This window comes from Daucus carota, chromosome 9, assembly GCF_001625215.2.
Source record: "Daucus carota subsp. sativus chromosome 9, DH1 v3.0, whole genome shotgun sequence".
NCBI lineage: Eukaryota > Viridiplantae > Streptophyta > Magnoliopsida > Apiales > Apiaceae > Daucus > Daucus carota.
The window spans coordinates 26023254-26038941 of record NC_030389.2 but is presented as its reverse complement, the minus strand read 5'-3'; the positions used below and the strand labels follow the sequence as shown (position 1 = coordinate 26038941).

Genomic DNA, 15688 nt, shown 5'->3' with positions numbered 1-15688 from the left:
GTGCTTAGCTTAACAACATGCTCTTCTCTGAATTAAGAACAGAGACACACAAGTTTCAACATGACTAGTCATGCGAGTTAATAGCTCCCAACTTGATTACTAGAATAAATCTTAAACACTTCGTTACTTAGCACTAGCTATCATTCAAGTTTACAAGGGATTTCCACGTCTTCTTTTTATTTCTATAATACTACTATATATAATACTTTTTTTTCCCACATGATCGGTCTAAGATTGGGACACTCCTCAGGGTAAGTGAGTTACGACCACCAACAGACTTCACAAGCTCTTTTTTTTCTTTTTTTTTTAAAGTCAAGTAATTCTCCAGTAATCAAGGATAATGAAAAGTCACCAAGAAAAATATATTTCTAGTACAATTGCACTTAATACCAGCACAAGTACATGGTTCGTCCCTTTCATTTTCGCCACCCATTGATCTCAAAGGAGTACTTGATACTTTATTTTGCTTTTTTTCTTTTTTTTTTCTTTTCAAAGAAAACATTTACACCCCACAATCATCCCAAACTCAAGCATTTACGTACTAAGCTCAAAAGGGAATAGTCAAAATTCTAATCATCAACAAGCGGCTATCCCTCAAGAAGCAGGTATATCTAAGTCTCAATTCAATATTTAAGAGCATAATAAGCTTGTGTCAATAAATAAGCTCTGTACTAGTGACACCACGCATGTAACATCGCTAATATGTGATCATAGCAAGAATTAATCAAAAACAAGCTACACATAGTATCATCATAGGTTACTAACTTGGACTATTACATGGGATCATGCTATGTTATGATATGCAATGAAACATGTTATGCAACTATATGAACTAATGTATGCAATGTATGAGTGTTTATCCTAGCATGATATGATCATCTAACTATTTTACAAGGCTAGAATTATTTTTGATTTTTATATTTATTATTTTTTTTTGTTTTTTTAATCAATATAACACACTATTGAGAACACATCCCCACACTTAAATGAGTCAATGTCCTCAATGACGCACTAATACTCCTCCTATAAATAAAAGAAAAGTAAGAATACTCCCCTATGCATACGCATGAAGTGCCGTTTGAAAAATAAGCGAAGTGTGTTGCTTTTAAGTCGATGCACCGCGGGCACCTTAACCATGCCCATGGTGCCAATCATTCTGCCCGGACTTCATAAACTGACCTTCTGGACCTTAAAATCCGATCTCCACCGTTCAGAATTTAGATATTAGTGTAAGGAAGATGCTGTCCAAAATTCAGGACGATCCGACCGTTGGAACTCCGGGAAACGCAAAAACAATGCAGCTGATGCAACCAGAAAAATGCTGCGAATTTTTTTATTTTTGCACCTGTAACAACCACTTCAAACAAACACATCAAGGTAACTTGTGGGAGTAAAAACAAATCAAAATCTACCTAATATTATAATCATGGGTTGCCTCCCAAGAAGCGCTTGTTTATTGTCATTAGCTCGACTTATTCACATACAAGTAACAAAACTAATGAGGTGAAAAAGCAAATAAGTGCACATATCTACGAATCAATAATATAATTATGATGTGCAAATATATCTTTGGTCCACAAACATATAGGAAAATTTGTATGGACCACACTTGCTCAAGAGACCTCGAAAAATCAAAGTAACTAGAAAAGTCGTCAGAATAATCATCATAAGTACGACTCATAAACTCCACCCAAATTGGATCCTTATATTCTAAAGCAAAATCATCAATTAACACATCCTTCTCAATTAAAATTGGATACTCATCAATTTTTATCTCGTCTACCAATTCATTAAGCACAACATTATCTACTAAATCTGGTAGAATTTCAGTTGCATCCAATTTATCAGTATTAAGCATGGAACAATTATCATCTAAGCAAGTAGATTCATCAGACACTAAATTTTCATCAGTTGCTAAATAAGTATCATGACAAAGTGGAAAATCTACACAAGGAGGAATCCTAAAACAACCATCATGCATCACAAGTTGAACATCCATAATAAAAGTATTTCTTTTAGCATTCTCCTCGTACCAACTTATCGAATCTTGACAAATTATGTCAGTCTTATTAGCAACTTCAAATTTTGGTTCATCAATATGTGCAAAAAGTCCCAAAGATATTAAAGAAGGATTATATTGAATTAAGCTTTTATCAACATCATAACATGGATAAGGATCATAACATTGATTTTCAGATGCATAGGAAAAATCAGTGTTAGGTGGGTATGGAGGGTAATATGAGTTGCAACAATCAAACGAGTTCACCTGATATGCATTAAAATTCTGAAAAGAATTATAATCTAGATATCGTTCTTGATCATTGTGAAAATTTTGAGCGTTATTCCAACCAAAATTGTAATTCATATCGTCTCTTTAGCTCACAACTTTTTTTTTGGTGTCAACCTAAAAGAACCTGTAGACACACCAAAAACAACAAAAGAAGGGGAAAAAATAATATACAACAATAAAATCTAAACCACAAGAAACAATTAACCTAAAATTAGTATTGCTGCCTTCCCCGGCAGCGGCGCCAATTTGTTGTCGAGTATTTTCAAGAGTATCGTTCGCAGGGAAGGACTGATATCAATACAAATTTCGAGTCTTTTATCTCTTGTAATTCAGAAGTGTGGAGAAGAATTTAGGGGATTTTTCTATCAACTAATTAATATAATAAATAAATAAATATAATAAATATGAGAGAAAACAACCCAAGAATTAGAGTTCTTCAATGGCTATCATGAATGTCTAATTTATGTCTCTTGATTGCTAAAAACAATCCTTCTAATATTTATAAACTCCTCTCCCAAGGTAGATTATAATGCCTACAATTATCCATTAAAAGCCATTCCCATGATCAATTAAAGAACACTTGTAAACTATTAAGAACCAAAGATTTTATGTCTCACAATTCTCATATCAATCTCCCGATCTAATACTCAAATTGTGTCCATCATATCATGTACTAGAATTATAATTCCTCTCCCGATTCGTTATAACTCCTAGAGATTCAATCACAAGTTAGCTACTCCTGTAATTGTATAAAGAGCTCAATGACAGATTTACAAATCAAGAGAAAACACAATCCAACTAAGCAAACATAATAAGCCAAAGAATACTACCTAACTCTTGGATCAAAGGATTAGCTACTCATGATAAGATGAAACAAATATATATTTATACCACAAATCAAGAGTGTAAGATTATAAGTACGAAGAATACAACTTGACGAAAGTGCTTGACGTCCGGATGAATCCCTTCACTCCTTCTTCCAATCTCTCTCACAAGTGTTTCTCTCCCTTTTCTCTCTAAAAAGGCTATCTCTATGTTATTCTATATGATACAAGTTAGTTGTTTCTAATCTCTATCAAACCCTAATATATATAAGAGTTTTCTTAATTTACAAGAAAATAAAATAATATCCTCAAACGGGTTGGATTCTGATGCTCAAATTCGTAGGCTGTTGTTCAGGCCTGATTCTGGACTGATCCAGTTGCCTTTTGATATCTGGACCACCTTAAACTTGTAGAGAATTTCAATATCTTCGCGTGGGCTGTTAAATCGCCCAATTCTGACATCCAGAACTCAAGTTACGGCCCAAACAAGATTTGATTCGCTGGCTAACCATAAAGTCCGAATTTCCATCTGATTAAGCCCAAATAAGCTTGATTTAACCCAACTTTAGGAATACTTATTATCCTGCCAGCAAACACTTAAAATCAATTAGTAACATCCCGATTATTTACAAAATACTAAAATTATGGGAATAAAATCATATAAAAACATATATAAATATATGCTCTATCACATATAGCAACTCACAATAATGTGACATATATAATTTTTCACTATATCAAATTGAAAAGTAAAATTTAACTAAACTAAAATCTCTGTAAAAATATTTGACAACATAACTTAAAGGTACAAGAAAATTAAAATTGAATAAAAAACTAAATCTTTTTTATCACGGAGATATTAAAAAAAGGGTCTGTGTCCCTAACATTCGTATGTCAGGCATATTATCAGCGGAAAAAAACCGCGGGATGACTTAATCTTAATTTTTTATGCATATCCAAGGGCGCTACAGTGTCATCCATCGGAAACCTGACTCATTTTAGGATTTCTCTCGTTCGAAGTTTTTTTTTCCATTGGACATATATAACTAATAATCGATTGTACATCACCAACACCCTTTAAAAAATACATTAATATACTAGAGAAAAATTGTATGGAGCCAATGTATTTGTTAGAGTATTGAAGTCCAAGATCGACACCATTCATTTCAATCTAATCCAACTGTCCAGATTATTAATATTTTATCCTGTTACGTAAATAGAATTAAATCAGGGTCTCAATTATGTGATATATCTTTTTGCCCTCCTAGTCCATCACACTGTGTATTATCTTTGTTCAACAGTTTTTTTTCTTTCATTTTTATCATTGTCTTTACTCGATTAATTATAATCTTTGGACAAGTTACTATTTGAAATTTCAGGTCTCTCTAAAATGGATATTTACTAAGATTCTTGTATGTTAAATTTGTTCAATATATTTTCTGAATTATGTGACACTTGTTGGATGCTATATGAGTTTGTTGTTTGTGGAAGTTTCATTGTTTTCAATGTGAATTATGGCACAAATCAACTTTTTTGTTTGTGTCATTTTGCTGCAATCTTTATATCTTGTTTAATGAACGATGCTATATGAGTTTGTTGTTTGTGGAAGTTTCATTGTTTTCAATGTGAATTATGGCACAAATCAACTTTTTTGTTTTTGTCATTTTGCTGCAATCTTATATCTTGTTTAATGAAAGTTGCTCTAATTTGTTGCGTGGTCTCAGAATTAAAGTATAGTCCTTTTGTCAATGACCCCATCTCGTTCAGTAGCTAGAGAACTGGAACCAAATATTTTATGACCAGATCATTTTCTTCTGGAGTTTCTTGAACTCTTCAACATATTACTGTCAGGGTTAAGATGAGTTTTATTAAACCACACGTTCAACCTATACATCAAAGTAGGAGTTCCAGACACTCTTATTTTTATAATTGCTGCGTCCTTCCCCCTCCCACGCGTCACACACTCTTCAGTCTGCAATTTATGTATCAATTTATAGAAGCCAAGTCACCTTTCAAGGACGCGTCATAGTGATGTCGAATAACATTATTGCAAATAGTAAAAAGTATATGGAACTCATTTCTTCGCAACTTGCTCTACTTTCACTCGTTTCTTCGCAACTCGCTCTACTTTAGCTATGTCCAGTCTTCCACTATATTTGCATACTGGACTGCAGTTTTAAAAACAAATCAAAAGTTGTATTCAACATTCTTAGCCATTTAAAAAAATGAATGCTAGCTAACTTTACTTGATCAATACTATTCAACTCAAAAACTCTCTCTTTCGATGAGTGTCGATCCCCAAACCCTAGCTAGCCGTCTCAAAAAAGTTCAAATTTACCCTTTTTCTACATCAATTAAGCCCTCTTCTTTCCTAAAAATTCACTTTCATGTTCTTTTCTCCAATCTAATAATCAAAACTTTTATATCTCCTTCAATAATTATCTTTCTTGTGTAAGGAATACTGTTCTACCCAATCTTTTCGCGTGTTTTTTTTGTCCTTATGGAGGGGGGGTTTGTCGTGGTTGGTATGTTTTTGGTATTTTTGATTTGTTTATTTTTGTCATTGAGAATGATTCAATTGCTGTTTCGGGGATCTTGAAAACCGACATCGAGATTGGGTCGGTGGTAAAAATCGCAAAAACTCACCTTTCACAGCGGAAGATTGTTCATATTACGAGGGCATGTGTCCCTCCAATTTCAGTTGTTGCAAATGAAAGTTCTGAACACTAGATTATACATGAAAATGTTTTTGTGTAGGTCAATTATGATGTTACGGATTTTAGAGATGGTGTAGGTTGGGTTTTTTGGAAAGTCATTGTAATCTTTTTCAGTTTAAAGAATAATTTTTATTCTCTTTATTAAGCGATCTGGAAACAAAACGGCTAGTTATTTAGGTCATTTATTTGTTTGTCAACCTCATCATATTACGAGATTTGGGGTTTGTCCAGCATGGATCAAGGCTTTTTAATGAAATGCATAATATTTTGGCAATAAATAAAATAAAAACTCAAGTAAGATATACTTATTCTCCCCTGGTTATCTCTTTATTTACGGCCTTCACCTCCAATGTGCCTCCACGAGAAATATTTTTGTTAATTGTTCTTTGATGCACGTATTGTCCTCTTTAATGATGCATGGCCTTTTTTGCCACTGCCTCTAGAAAAATTATAGAAAAATTATGAGTAACTAAATTATCATCTTTCTCACTCATCATGTGAATAATCATTATGATTTCGTCTTTTTTAAATCAACATGATCATAATAACTTTATACTAATCAATATTAAAAATAAACAAAATGAGTCAAATCAAAACTGAAGTACAATAACCAAATTGAAATCCATTTCAACAGACATACTCAGCATGATACTTGAAAACATGTATAGTACACAAACAAGAAGCCTGTCAGGTTAAGGATCTTAGGGTTTGTTTACTGCTAAAATGTCTATTCAAACATGTTTTACTATCAAGTATAACTACACATTTCTTTTCATTTTCAAACAATATAACCTTAATTCACAGTTTCTTGATGAACAACACCATGTTAGATTAATAGAAACCAAATTGCAGAACATTACAACACATAAATATAAAAAATATAAGATTTATAAAAATAAATTGACAAGACCGGTTACATGCACAACAATAAGATACTAAAAATATTTTGTGGAAGAAAATACCTAAACTCATTTCCAAGGGCCTGCAAATTTCGCTCAATGCCCTTCTCTAGAGCTGTAATTCGAGTCGGGCGGCTCGCGAGCTCGCCCGGCTCGAACTCGTTTAAGAGGGCTCGGCTCGACTCGACTCGTTAAACGAGCCGGGTTCGGGCAAAGGTTTTGGCTCGTTTAATTAAACGAGCCGGCTCGACTCGACTCGTGAAATTAAACGAGCCGAGTTCGAGTAGAGGTTTGGGCTCGATTAAGTATAAAATTATACGAGCTCGCTCGCTCGACTCGTTAAAACCGGCTCGTTTAGCTAAACGAGCCGGCTCGACTCGACTCGTGAAATTAACCGAGTCGAGTTCGGGCAAAGATTTAGGCTCGATTAGTTAATCGAGCCGGCTCGGCTCGACTCGATTAAACTTGGCTCGAATTAGGCTCGGCTCGAAACTCGCCCGGCTCGACTCGAATTACAGCCCTACCCTTCTCTCTTGGTTCAATTATACTGTCTTGCAAATCGAGTATTACTTTGGTCATATGTTGATTTTAGTGGGTTTAGTTAACGCTTTTTTTTTGTGAGTAGTATTAATAAGAAAATAATTTTAAATTAATTTATCTTGTCTAGTTTTTTCAAAAAGGTAAAAAGCTAGTAACATCTTATCATATATGTTCTATCATTAACATTCAATCTCTAGCATTCATTATTGTAACATACTAACATATATGTTATTTGCTCTGAGCGGGCCAATTAATTATACCTAATTTTTTTAATAGCATATTTGATTTCTGTGGTGCAGGAAACTCTTTGTTCATTCCTCAGATTCTATTAATACTAAAGACTGGAGTATATGTTACACATACGTTCTCCATATTTTATTTGTGATTTTGATAAGGATGAGACATCTTAGGCAAATACCTTGTCCGCATCGACAATGTTTGTTCTGCAACAGGTTTTTGCCTAGCCTTATTGCCTTGTTTTTTCACTAGCATTAGGGTTCACCTACAATTGTAGTGTCACATATGTGGTGTAGTACGTGAAGGATATCTATTGCTTCTTCGCCATTTTTTGTAGGTCCACATGCAGATGAATATTTCGAGACCTGTGGACTTGCTTTGAATTGGCGTTTGGTTGCGAGATATCCCTTTATGTCATGCCTCGCTAGATGATATGCAAAGTGCTGCAGATTCATCAAGTCAGTTCCTATTGCAACATGGATATACAACTTCAAATGTGGCTGCCTCTTTTGTGCAATTAATAATAATCACATCTAGAGAGGCAGCCACATTTGAAGTTGTATATCCATGCTCCAGTAAGAACTCACTTGATGAATCCGCATCACTTTGCATATCATCTCGCGAGGCATGACATAAAGGGATATCTCGCAACCAAACGCCAATTCGAAGCAAGTCCACGGGTCTCGAAATATTCATCTGCATGTGGACCTACAAAAAATGGCGAACTAGCAATAGATATCCTTCACGTACTACACCACATATGCGACACTGCGGTTGTTGATGAACCTAATGCAGTGAAAAAACAAGGCAACAAGGCCAGACAAAAACCTGTTGCAGAACGGACATCGTCGACTCGGACAAGATATTTGCCTAATATGTCTCATCCTTATCATAATTACAAATAAAATATGGAGAATATGTGTAACATATACTGCAGTCTTTATTACTTATAGGATCTGAGGAGTGAACAAAGAGTGTTTTGCATCGCAGAAGTCAAATATGCTATTAAAGAAATTACGTATGATTAGTTGTGCTCCTCAGTGCACATAAAATATACGTTACGATAATGAATGCTAGGGATTGAATGTTGATGACAGAACATATATGATAACTTGTTACTAGGTTTTTACATGTTCGAAGCACGAGCCGAGACAAATTTTAAAATTATTTTCTTATTAATAATATTTATCTTATTAATTTCTTCTTAGTAGAGTTAATTAATATGCATTGTTTTATAATAATCTTTGTTAAAATTACTATTTCCTATATTATGTAATCAATACATTTTTTTAACTTAATTATTTATATAATGGGGCAAAAGAAATTTATGTATGTTATTTACTTTATTAGGTTGGAATTTTTGAGAAACCTCCAAGATTTAGAAGTTGAGTGTTTTTTCAGTTTTAATTCTTGTTTCTAAAATGAGTTGTCTATATTTTTTTATTTAAAGTTTATACTTTCATTAATTATATTTAAATTGATGCGCTAGAAATATTTACAAATATGGCTACACAAATGATTTCATGTATTTATTTTTGAGCTGGATTCTACTTGGAACCACAAGTTACACCATCAGATTAGAAAAAAATTGTGTGGCTATAATTAAAATAGACAAATCAATATTAATATTAAAAAAGAATTATTGTCGATTGTCCCGCATACATATAACCATTTATGTATATACAACGTGCGTATTACTCAAGATCAGAATTGTATCTCGTGCATATCACTCCAAAAAAACTGCCGTTACTAAATATGCAATACATACTCATTCAAATCAATTTGCGACTGAGTAATACTCTATTTGCAAGACTGTATAATGAAACCGAGCGAAAAGGGAATGAGCGAAATTTGAAGGCCCTTGGAAACGAGTTTGGGTATTTTCTTCCACAAATATATTTAATATCTTATTGCTCCGCGTGTATCGATCTTGTCAATTTGTTTTTATAAGTCTTTGTAATATTAATTTTACATAATTAATATTATCATATATCTATATTATGTTATTGTAACTTAAATAGGGTATAATTGGTTGGTTGGGATATAGCAACTCACAAAAATGTTACATATATAATTTTTTTACCATATCAAATTGAAAAGTAATATTGAACTAAACTAAAATCTCTGTTAAACTATTTGACAACATAACTTAAATGTACAAGAAAATTAAAATTGAATAAAAACCTAAATCTTTTTTTATCATGGAGATATTAAAAAAAGGGTCTGCTTCCCAAATATTCGTATCTCGGGCATATTATGAGCGGAAAAAAAACCGCAGGATGACTTGATCTTAATTTTTTTATGCATATCCAAGGGCGCTACAGTTTCATCCACCGGAAACCTGACTCATTTTAGGATTTCTCTCGTCCGACGTTTTTTTTTCCGTCGGACATATATAACTAATAATCGATTGTTCATCACCAACACCCTTTAAAAAATTACATTAATAAACTAGAGAAAAATTGTATGGAGTCAACGTTTATGTTAGACTATTGAAGTCCAAGATCGACACCATTCATTTCAATCTAATCAAATTGTCCAGATTATTAATATTTTATCCTTTATAAATTGTCCATAAACCTACTTATTTTTGGGCATACAGTTTATACGCGCGTAACCGAAACTCCTGGCAGTTACGTATATAGCATTAAATCAGGGTCTCAATTATGTGATATATCTTTTTGCCCTCCTAGTCCATCACACTGTGTACTATCTTTGTTCAGTAGTGTTTTTCTTTCATTTTTATTATTGTCTTTACGCGCTTAATCTTTGGACGAGTTACTTATCAATATTTCAAGTCTCTAAAATGGATATTTACTAAGATTCTTGTATGTTAAATTTGTTCAATATAATTTCTAAATCATGTGACACTTGTTGGATGCTATATGAGTTTGTTGTTTGTGGAAGTCTTCATTGTTTTCAGTGTGAATTATGGCACAAATCAACTTTTTTGTTTCTGTCATTTTGTTGCAATCTTTACATCTTGTTTAATGAAGATGCTCTAATTTGTTGTGTGGTCACAGAATTAAAGTATAGTCCATTTGTCAATGACCCCATCTCGTTCAGTAGCTAGAGAACTGGAACCAAATATTTTGTGACCAGATCATTTTCTTCTGGAGTTTCTTGAACTCTTCAACATAATTCTGTCAGGGTTAAGATGAGTTTTATTAAACCACACGTTCAACCTATACATCAAAGTAGGAGTTCCAGACACTCTTATTTTCATAGTTGTTGCGTCCTTCCCCTTCCCACGCTTCACACACTCTTTAATCTGCAATTTATGTATCAATATTTACAAGCCAAGTCACCATTCAAGGACGCGTCATAGTAATGTTTTATAACATTATTGCAAATAGTAAAAAGTATATGTAACTCATTTCTTCACACCGTGGTTTCTCAAAAATTCCCTACTAATAAAGTAAATAACATACGTAAATTTATTTCACACCGTTATATAAAATAATTAAGTTAAAAAAATGTATTGATTAAATGATATAGCAAATATTAATTTTCACAAATATTATAATGAATCAATACAAAATATTTTAATAAACTCTATTATGAGATTAATAAGATAAATTTTATTATTAATAAAAAAATAATTTTAAATTAATTTATCTTGGCTAGTGCTTCAAAAAGGTAAAAAGCTAGTAACATCTTATCATATATGTTCAATCATTAACATTCAATCTCTAGCATTCATTATTGTAATGTATATGTTATTTGCTCTGAGCGGGCCAACTCATTATACCTAATTTCTTTAATAGCATATTTGACTTCTGTGGTGCATGAAACTCTTTGTTCATTTCTCAGATTCTATTAATACTAAAGAATGGAGTATATGTTACACATACGTTCTCCATATATTATTTGTGATTATGATAAGGATGAGACATCTTAGGCAAATACCTTGTCCGCATCGACGATGTCTGTTCTGCAACAGTTTTTTGCCTAGCCTTATTGCCTTGTTTTTTCACTGCATTAGGGTTCACCTACAATTGTAGTGTCGCTTATGTGCTGTAGTACGTGAAGGATATCTGCTAGTTCGCCATTTTTTGTAGGTCCACATGCAGATGAATATTTCGAGACCCATGGACTTGCTTCGAATTGGCGTTAGGTTGCGAGATATCCCTTTATGTCATGCCTCGCTAGATATGCAATGTGCTGCAGATTCATCAAGTCAGTTCCTATTGCAGCGTGGATATACAACTTCAAATGTGGCTATCTCTTTTGTGCAATTAATAATAATCACATCTAGAGAGGCAACCACATTTGAAGTTGTATATCCACGCTGCAATAAGAACTAACTTGATGAATCCGCATCACTTTGCATATCATCTAGCGAGGCATGACATAAAGGGATATCTCGCAACCTAACACCAAGTCGAAGCAAGTCCATGGGTCTCGAAATATTTAATCTGCATGTGCGACACCACATATGCGACACTGCGGTTGTAGCTGAACCCTAATGCAGTGGAAAAACAAGTCAATAAGGCCAGACAAAAACCTGTTGCCAGAACGGACATCGTCGACCCGGACAAGATATTTGCCTAATATGTCTCATCCTTATCATAATTACAAATAAAATATGGAGAATATGTGTAACATATACTCCAGGCTTTATTACTTATAGGATCTGAGGAGTGAACAAAGAGTGTTTTGCATCGCAGAAGTCAAATATGCTATTAAAGAAATTACGTATGATTAGTTGTGCTCCTCGGTGCACATAAAATATACGTTACGATAATGAATGCTAGAGATTGAATGTTGATGATTGAACATATATGATAAGTTGATACTAGCCTTTTCATGTTCGAAGCACGAGCAGAGACAAATTTTAAAAAAAATTCTTATTAATAATATAATTTATCTTATTAATTTCTTCTTAGTAGAGTTAATTAATATGTTTTGTATTGTTTTATAATAATCTTTGTGAAAATAATTATTTCCTATATTATGTAATCAATATATTTTTTTAACTAAATTATTTATATAATAATGGTGCAAAAGAAATTTATGTTTGTTATTTACTTTATTAGGTTGGAATTTTTGAGAAACCTCCAAGATTTAGAAGCTAGTTAAGTGTTTTTTCAGTTTTAATTCTTGTTTCTAAAATGAGTTGTCTATATTTTTTATTTAGAGTTTCTACTTTCATTAATTATATTTAAATTGATGCGCTAGAAATATTTACAAACATGGCTACACAAATGATTTCATGTATTTATTTTATACTTGGAACCACAAGTTACACCATCAGATTAGAAAAAAATTGTGTGCCTATAATTAAAATAGACAAATCAATATTAATATTAAAAAAAATTCATTGTATATTGTCCCGCATACATATAACCATTTATGTATATACAGCGTGCGTATTACTCAAGATCAGAATTGTATATCGTGCATATCACTCCAAAAAAACTGCCGTTACTAAATATGCAATAGATACCCATTCAAATCACTTTGCGACCGAGTATTACTCTATTTGCAAAGATTGTATAATGAAACCAAGCGAGAAGGGAATGAGCGAAATTTGCAGGCCCTTGGAAATGAGTTTAGGTATTTTTTTCGACAAATATTTTAATATCTTACTATTCCGCTTGTGATCGATCTTAATTGTCAATTTGTATTTACAAGTCTTTTGTTATTTTATGTGTTGTAAAGTTCTTCATTTTGGTTTCCATTAATCTTACATGGTGTGGTGCATGAAGAAATTGTGAATTTAAATTATTTTGTTTAAAAATGAAAATAAATGTGTAGTTATACTTGATAGTAGAACATGGCGGAATATACATTTTAGCAGTGAACAAACCCTAGATCCTTAACCTGACATGCTTCTTGTTTGTCTACTACACATGTTTTCAAGAATCATGTTTAGTATGTTTGTTGAAATGGATTTCAATTTGGTTGTTATACTTCATTTTTGATTTGAATGTATTAGTATGCATTTTATTTATTTTTAATATTGATTAGTAGAAAGTGATTTATGACGTTAATTTTAAAAAAGACGAAATCTTAATGATTTTTCACATGATGAGCGAGAAAGATATCTTAAATCTGGTTGGACCTTATGGTTTGGAATCCTTACTTTAAAGAGGTCGGGGTTCAATTTCGCGTTATTGACCTTTATTCATAGTGTGAAAAGCAAAATCTGAACTATTCAGAAGAGTCATTGTTTATCAATTAGTCGGATAATTAAAAATTAATTAGAATAATGAATCAGGGTATTAATCGGATAAATTAAAATAATATAATAATATTTAATTTATTAAGCCTATTATATTAATTTAAGAAAAATATTTTGCGATTAATCGAATTTAAGACATCAAGCCGGCAAAGCTTGTAGCGATTAGTCGGTAAAATTGGGGAATCATGGTTGTGTCTTCAATAAGGTATTTCAATTTACATCTCATGCGGCGATAGTTTCAATTTACAAAAGTTATGAACTGGAAAACAAGTTTATGATGCATATAAGAGGGAGTACTTTTTGCTTTGAGTCATTTTATTATGGACAATTAGTGACAATCCAGTCAATGGTAACTTGTCGGGGAACATTGTAAAAGGATATAATGTGTGTTCTATTTGTATTGATGGAACAAAATTGTAACGAGACTGGTTAATTACCGTAAGTGCGTGGTCATGAGGCATCGGAGGTGGTTGCCCTGTGCACATCCATCTCGAAGGAAGAAAGAAGACTTTGCGAAACTTTACTAAGTATTATGCTTAATATATCCGAGAAGACAAAAGACAAGAAATCTGTCCGGCTAGACATGGCTGAAATGGGAATAAAAGCTAAGGCCAAAAACTCCCGGGAAAAAGGAGAAGTTGCCATTGACATGCTTCTTGTTTGTCTACTACACATGTTTTCAAGAATCATGTTTAGTATGTTTGTTGAAATGGATTTCAATTTGGTTGTTATACTTCATTTTTGATTTGAATGTATTAGTATGCATTTTATTTATTTTTAATATTGATTAGTAGAAAGTGATTTATGACGTTAATTTTAAAAAAGACGAAATCTTAATGATTTTTCACATGATGAGCGAGAAAGATATCTTAAATCTGGTTGGACCTTATGGTTTGGAATCCTTACTTTAAAGAGGTCGGGGTTCAATTTCGCGTTATTGACCTTTATTCATAGTGTGAAAAGCAAAATCTGAACTATTCAGAAGAGTCATTGTTTATCAATTAGTCGGATAATTAAAAATTAATTAGAATAATGAATCAGGGTATTAATCGGATAAATTAAAATAATATAATAATATTTAATTTATTAAGCCTATTATATTAATTTAAGAAAAATATTTTGCGATTAATCGAATTTAAGACATCAAGCCGGCAAAGCTTGTAGCGATTAGTCGGTAAAATTGGGGAATCATGGTTGTGTCTTCAATAAGGTATTTCAATTTACATCTCATGCGGCGATAGTTAAAATTATCTATTAAGTGGATGTAAAAGATTGAGTAAATGAAATTAGTTTGTCGTTTTATTAATCAATAATTCTCTTCTATGTGTTTACATTAATAATTTATTTTGATGTGTAGTTGACGGGATTCGAACCTAAGATCATTATAGTTTATAGAAATTTTGATTTACGTTCTAATCAATTTGACCAATGACCGAACTTTTGTGGTATAATTATAAGTAAGGGAGAGTATGGTGGGAGTGTGATATTATCAACCGATTATTTGTATTTTTTTTTATTTTGATATGCCAATTCACCTTTTAGCTAAGGTGTTCGATGGTCGGGGTTACTCTTCGGACTAGTATATGCTGCATATCATTAATTATCTCTAATAAACACCTATATTATATTTACTGCATATCATTAATTATCTCTAATAAATAATTTAATGAAAATCCTATTAATCACGTAAATTTATGTGAAGAGACTATTTCTATGAAAAAGTTTCAAAAATGAAATAATATCTCACAATCTTATGGATCTTCCAATATCTGATCATAAATGAGATTTCCTTATGCTGAGCATGCAAACAACTACTTAAAGCCATTAAAAACACACAAGTTCACAATCAAATCACTAATAAGTGAACAGAAGAGAAAGAAGTTCCATGGCAATACCAAATTCACATTTGTGCTGCATTGCCATCTTCATCAGTCTGCTAGCTGTCTCTTCTTGTGAGCAATCTGCATTGACTGGACAAAAAGATGTAGTTGTAA

General features: G+C 32.4%; 1 protein-coding gene across 9 annotated transcripts in view; it reads left to right on the top strand.

Annotated features, from left to right (window-relative positions):
• The window catches only part of LOC108202724 (3-hydroxyisobutyryl-CoA hydrolase-like protein 5), a 33701-nt gene that overhangs the window by 17348 nt on the left and 665 nt on the right, over positions 1-15688 (top strand). The window lies entirely within an intron of this gene.